The sequence below is a fragment of the Crocuta crocuta genome, unplaced genomic scaffold (assembly GCF_008692635.1).
Source record: "Crocuta crocuta isolate KB4526 unplaced genomic scaffold, BGI_CrCroc_1.0 scaffold709, whole genome shotgun sequence".
Classification (NCBI taxonomy): domain Eukaryota; kingdom Metazoa; phylum Chordata; class Mammalia; order Carnivora; family Hyaenidae; genus Crocuta; species Crocuta crocuta.
In genome coordinates this window covers 950,767-958,196 of record NW_027530619.1, presented here as the reverse complement: position 1 = coordinate 958,196, position 7,430 = coordinate 950,767, and positions in this window count along the sequence as shown.

Sequence of the window (7,430 nt, the reverse complement as noted above, 5' to 3'; positions counted from 1 at the left end):
CCTGCCTCCCTTCCTTGCTTATATTTTTATTGTGGGATTTTACATCCAAATACAGATGCTACATTTATCATGGCTTAATTTTAGTTTGTTTTACTTCATAATTCCCATCAGATAATTTTGAGGTCCAGTTCTAATCTAAAGGAAAAAGGATTTCTTGAGAAAGCTGGAGGCAGACATGTTTTTCAGAGTCACTTGGGCACTAACTATGAGTTCTCCTTCTGGAAAGGAAAGGCCTTGCTGATACAGAGTTTGTTTGGTTCAAGACCTCCATATGTTTCCTTAAAAGCAGCACATTGATTGACAATTTAAGAGTTTCCAAATGTCAACTGAAGCTCCATGCGTAAAAGTTCAGAATCATGAAACAAATTGACTTTTTGGAAACTGATAACACCCTACTTCCCCTACCACAGCCTCTGGCTACATCTGTTTTGGCATAGTGGAAAACTCATTTTCATTGTAATTTCTTACCCTTGGATAACTAAATTGGGAATGCAGACTGTATAGAGTATGTTTATCTGTGTATGAACATGTGTAATTGCACATTTGTGTCTTGTTTTGTTTGGGTAGGTAGGTATTTCTTTTCTCCTTATTTTCTCCTTATTTGGCTTGTCTGAAAAGCAACCCCCATCAGGTGTCAATTTTTTCTTCTTGTTCTGGCTGATTTGTGTCATCAGCAACCAAAATGACTTCATCAAAGTGGTTAATAAAAATGCTGAGCAGAAAAGAACTGACGATAGGACTTTGTAACATACTACTTAAGACAGCCCCCAATACCTCCTACCTGCAGTTTGAAAACAATCTCTTATGCAATATTTCCTGGGACATATGTTTTAAGTAGTTATATTGCCCTTCTACCATCTGAAGACACAAAGAAGCCATCAGCTATAAACCAAAAAAAGGGTGCTCACCATATAATGCAACGTTGGTGCTCTGAACATGGGCTTTAGACCTCTGGAACTGTGAGAAATAAATCTCTGTTGCCTGTAAGCAAATAAAGTGTTCAAAAAATGATATCCCTAAGAATCCCACTGGCTTCATGTAACAGAAGTTTATTTCTCACTACTGTTTTGTGTTCTCTACTGTAGGTTCTATTCCATTTCTTATTATTCTAAAACTCAGGCCGAAGGAACAGGGTTACCTGGGGTATATTGGTTTTGTGGCTTTTAAAATTTCTGATTGAATATGATGTGTCACTTCTTCCTACATCTTATTGGCCAGAGATAGTCCTATGGACCATTAGCTCTGATACAAAAGGGAAAAGTGGGTATATTCATCCAACAGGTAGAACACAAAAGAGATAGATGGAGCTTTATAGATGGAGCCCGTGGATATTGGGGAAAAAATAGTGCAATCTACTAAAGAGTTCTTTGTGGTCAAGACTTCTTATGGCTATATTTGCAGAACCAACAATAATGCCTAGAACATAATAAGATCTTAATACTTGTTTGTTTAATGAATGAAAGGATTGATTAATGGCTGAATGAATGATTGAGTGATTAATTTTGAGGTGCTGAGTACAGATGCCACTGAATACCAAGCTAAGGCATTTAATATTTTAACTGTTAAAACAATGAGACGTCATTAAAAGCCATGGATCTAAAATATTTGAATAAAGAATAGCTAGAAATTTCTAGTGAAACTCTGGAGCAAAATACAGCCGGAGACCATCCACTCAAGAGCCATCAGAGAGACTGTTAAACATGCAGATACTTAAGCTAATCTTCTGAATCAGATTCTACAGAAAGGCCCAGGAAATTGCTATTTTTTTTGATGGACATATTTCATGATTTTAAAGTACTCTAAAGTTTGAGAACTTCTCACAGGTGCATATAAAAGATCAAAGAACTATTCCCTAAACTTGGAGTTTAGAGATTTGTAGAGAGAGGCAGGTTCTGGAGAAGAGGACAAAAACACAAATCATCAGACAGATGAAGCTGTTGATGTGTTAATCCTGCATTTAGATGTACTTTTTTCCCCTCTATCTTTTGTTACAGTTTTTGTCTTCTTCATCCTAAAACTGACAAGACTTTTCTTAGATGAGGTTAGTAATTACTCAGAGAACAACATCCTTCTGACTTCTTTTTGCAAATTCTAACCTAATTGCTGGATTGCTCCCTGGAGGAAGGGGCCAGAGGTGATGGTACAATGAGGAGGGAGCAGGAAGAGGTGGAATGGGAGAAGAGGTGTGAGAGCTACACTTGAAATTGAAGGATAAAAAATTACAGGTGTTTGTCAGGACGTCTGAGCTGAGTTCTCAAACTTACTTTCAGATGTCCAATAAAGTGTTACTTTTACTTTCTCAGAAAAATAGCAGCATTTGGGACACATTAAGCAATCAAAAAATGTTATCTATTTCAAATACATATTTTAGTTTCCTTATAGAACTCAATTATTTTCACATAAATATTCACTCTTTTAGATTTTCATCTCCTACCTTATAGGCATATATTTCTTAAATATATTATGAATTAATATATATTATTTTGCATTCNTTAATATATTTAATATAATATATTTAATTATATTAAATAATAAATAATATAAAGTATGTAAATTAACAATTATTTTTAAAATGTAGAGCCACACACTTGGCTCTAGAAACACCAAATAATGTCATTTGTAGAATTTCTTCAAACATCATCTAATGTTATCATCCCTATGATTGTTATTGATGTTATCCCCATTATAGGGTACTATAATTGTTCATACTTTCCCAGTTTTTTAAAACAATCTTATTATAATACATTAAGAAGACAATGGCATCAGACTGCTTGTGTTTGAATTCTAGTTTTCCAAATTAATGGCAACAAACCTCAGTTTATTCATCTATAAGACAGATATAAAATACTACCTATCTTAGAGTATTATCAGAGCTGAATAACAGAATATGTTCAAAGGCATAACACATGATACAGTAAGCCTTCAATTAGTATTAACTATTATTATTAGACATTGGTGTAATAATTATATTATCAATTATATGGAAAATATCTTATATTTCATTTTACAAATTTTAATTTCATTAATATCAATGTCTATTATAATATTCTGTTGATGAATCTGACAGGTTTTAGATTTTGATACATTGAGTGTATTTTATAGTCATATTTTATTTATTTATTTTTAATTTTTTTTTAATGTTTTATTTATTTCTAGGAGAGAGAGAGACAGAGTGAGCAGGGGAGGGCCAGAGAGAGAGGGTGTCACAGACTGAAACAGGCTCCAGGCTCCGAGCTGGCAGTCAGCACAGAGCCCGACGCGGGGCTCGAACCCACGAACCGCGAGATCATGACCTAAGCGAAAGTCGGAGGCTTAACCGACTAAGCCACCCAGGCGCCCCCTTATAGTTTTATTTTAGAGAGCATGCATGGGAGTAAACTTTCTGAGTCCTCGTATTCTCACAAAGTTTATTTTTGTTCTCTTATTTTTAAAGTTTGTTTGGTTTGGATCCAGAATCCTAAATTCCAAATAAGTTTCCCTCCCATCAGTGTCATAGTGTTTGAATTATTATGGCTATATTTAACACCAAATGTCTAATAAAACAAGCTCTTATGAATTAAGATTATTTTCAATTTTTCTTAAAACATTTTCTATGTAATCCAATTTTAGTAATGAGAAAGTCAACATTACTTTTATTTTCATTCCTTTGTAGGCAATTTGTCTTACTTCTGAAAGTTTTCCATATTCTCCGTTTTTCCTAATAGTTCAAAAATTTTCCCATGATATGTGTCTTGTGGATCATTTCTCATTCTTACCACTTAGTACTTGACAGTTTTTATAAACATACAGGATATGTATTTCTTCACCTCTGGGAAATTTTTTTCTAATATTCCAGATTTACCTTCAGGGTCTTTGTCCTAATATAATTACTAATGTAGTTATATAAATATATGCAATAAAATTATTTTCTACTTCTATATACTTCTGCATATTTTTATGACCAACATGTAAAAAAATAATTTTCAAAACTTATAAAGTCTTGATTTTATCCAAATACAAATGTGTCAGAAATCTAAAAAAAAAATGCATTCATGGAAGTGCAAGCAGTGTGGTAAAATTCATACAAAGAATATTTTTCAAAAGACTTTATTTTTTGAGTAGTTTTACATTTACGTGAAAATTTAGCAGAAAGTAGAGATTTACCATACACACCACTTCACCTTTCCTCTAATTTCCACTGTTTTTAACATCATACATTACTGAGGTACATTTGCTAAAATCGATGAGCCAATATTGATCCATTGTTAACTAAAATTCATATTTAAAATTAGGGTTTATTCTATGCTGAACATTCTTTTTTTTTAATTTTTTTAATGTTTATTTCTTTTTTGAGAGACAGAGACAGAGCACGAGAGGGGGAGGGGCAGAAAGAGAAGGAGGCACAGAATTGGAAGCAGTGTCCAGGCTCTGAGTTGTCAGCACAGAGCCCTATGTGGGGTTCAAACCTATGAACTGCGAGATCATGACCTGAGCTGAAGTCAGACGCCCAACCGACTGAGCCACCCAGGCGCCCCTGTACTGAACATTCTATTGGTTTTGACAAGTGTTCAGGACAGTTATTCACCATTACGGTGTTATACAGAATAGTTTCACTGCTCCAACACTACTGTGCTTCACCTATTCATCCCTCCCATTCCCTCCAAAATTAGCAAAAAACTGATTTTTTTACTTTGTCCATAGTTTTGCCTTTTCCAGAATGTCATGTAGTTAGAATCCTACAGTATGTAGATATTTCATATTTGGCATCTTTCTCTCAGGGATATGCATTTAAGAACCCTCCTGTCTTTTTGTAGCTTGATAGCGATCGGTGTTTCTAGGGCTGAGTCATACTCCATTGTATGGATGTATCACTGTTTACTTATCTAGCCACCTCTTGAAATATATTTTAGTGGCTTCCAACTTTTGACAACTATGAATAAAGCCTCCGTGTGCAGATTTTCATGTGGAGATAATATTTCACCTCATTTGGGTAAATACTAAAGAGTACAATTGTATTACATACTAAGAGTACATTCAGATGTACAAAAAATCTGCCATTGGGGCGCCTGGGTGGCTTAGTCGGTTAAGCGTCCGACTTTCGCTTAGGTCATGATCTCGCGGTTCGTGGGTTCGAGCCCTGCGTCGGGCTCTGTGCTGACTGCCAGCTCAGAGCCTGGAGCCTGTTTCAGTCTGTGACTCCCTCTCTCTCTGACCCTCCCCTGCTCATGCTGTCTTTCTCTCTGTCTCCTAGAAATAAATAAAACATTTTAAAAAAATAAAAAATCTGCCACAATTGTTTTCTAGTGTTTGTACCATTTTACACTCACCAGAAATGACTGAGCATTCCTGTCACCTGCTATCATTGCCAGTATTTGGTATTATTGGGTTTTTGAATTTTAGCCTTTCTAATAGGTCCGTGGTGATATCTCATTGTTGTTTTAATATGCTATTCCCTAGAGATATAAGATATTTAGCATCTTTTCATGTGCTTATTTGCCATCCGTGTATCTTCCTTGAGGAGTTGGCTCTTCAGATCTTTTGCCCAGTTTTTACTGGACCATTTATTTTCTCCTTTACTTTTAAGGCTTCTTTGTATTTCTGGACACTATTCTTTTATCCAATAGGTATTTTGGAAATATTTTCTCCTAACAAGTGGTTGCCCTTTCCTTGTCTAACAGTATATTTTACAAATTAAGAGTCTTAATGAAGTTCCAATTTATTTCTTTTTTCTTTCACGGATCGTGCTTTTGGTATTATATTCAAAGTCTTTGCCAAACCCAAGGTCACCTTGACTTTCTCCTATGTTATATTATAGGAGTGTTATAGTAGTGCTTTACATCTATGTCTGTGATCTGTTTTGAGCTGATTTTTGTGAAAAGTATAAGGTCTATTCTAGCCTCATCTTTTTAGGCATGTGGATGTCTAGTTCCAGCACCATTTATTGAAAAGATGATCCTTTTGCCATTGTATTATGTTGCTCTTTTGTCAAAGTACAGTGACAACCATACTTGTAGAGAAGGAAACATTTTAAGAATTCATTATAAGAATGAAAAAATAAAAAGGAGTAAAATTGCCAGCTTATATATAAATTATGTTCAGAATTTTATGTTTACAGTATTTATGCTTTAGGAGGAAATATGACTTTGATTTATTCTGGTCAGAAATTATTTGCATCTCCAGTAAATAAAAAATTCATAGTTTAGCATGTAACTATAGAGTCTGGGTCACAATCAGTAGTAAATAGTATCTCAAACAAAAGCACATTCCATAGGGATCTGAACTCAAATGTCACATCTTCAGGGAGGTCTTTCCAGACTTTACCACTTTAAGTAGTCTCTTCCCCAAGTACATTTTATCAGATGATGTGTTTATTTCTTTCTTTATATTCCTAGCCCTTGAGACTTTTAGTGACAAACACTAAGTATAAAAGAAATAGGACCTCTTATTTTTCCTGCCCCCTTACATTTAAGTTGGCTTTGTGATTTGTGGCTAGAGGTAACAAATCAGTTCCGTGCATGGGCATAGGAAAGCCCTTGTGAGACCTTTCACTTATATTGTATCCCACTGGGGAATGCAAGAAGACCTTGTTCGAAGGTGGAGGAGGAATGTTAAGATCTGAGCAGCCTAGATGGCTGATTAGCCACATAGATGGCAAGAAGCAGTGTCATCTGGACAGATATCTGAGCCTACACCAGATAGAGGGCAGCAAGAAATAAACCTTTGTGTGTACAGACTTTGGTGTTGCTTGTTAGCACAATAAAACCTAAGTTGTCCTAATTAATACAAGTATGTGCATCAATACAGTGTATATATGTATTTCAGATGAATGGTAAAGAAAAATGAAGAAAATGTGTTTACCCCAAATGAGAAAAATCCTAAAGGCAGAAAAATAATTTCATTGTAGAACACAAGTGAATTTGTTGGGTCATGTCAGCATTCCAGAGAATTATGGGAGATTTCAGTTTAATTGTACACATGTGCCTCATATATCTGCGTGACTCATACTGAGTATTCTCTTAATTAACTAAAGTAAAAACTAAATTGAATTGAGTAATGAAAGTGTCTCTGAGTTACTCTCAAATTTCCACTCTGAAGAGCCTGCAGAGCAATCTTGAGGGTAAGAAGCAAGCATCATACATCTATCCAAGAGCGGATAAGATCAATCATCACTTTCTATTTATATAGTTAATCTTCTCAAGTTCAAATTTTGGTCTTCATTTTTGTCTTTGCTTATTTAACTTTGTTCTCTGTTTTTGTTATTTTTTGCTCTCGTTTGTCCTTTAGAACACTGAAGATTCACAAACTGCATTTGTCCCATATCTTGCTGGCTGCCTTTCTAACAGGTTCTGCCAATAAGAATCATTGGTGATAGATCAGAAGGGAGGAGAGAAAGAGGAGCTTCGTGATTCTAGCATAGCAGTTACAATGTCCCTTGTTATCTGTGTTTTCAT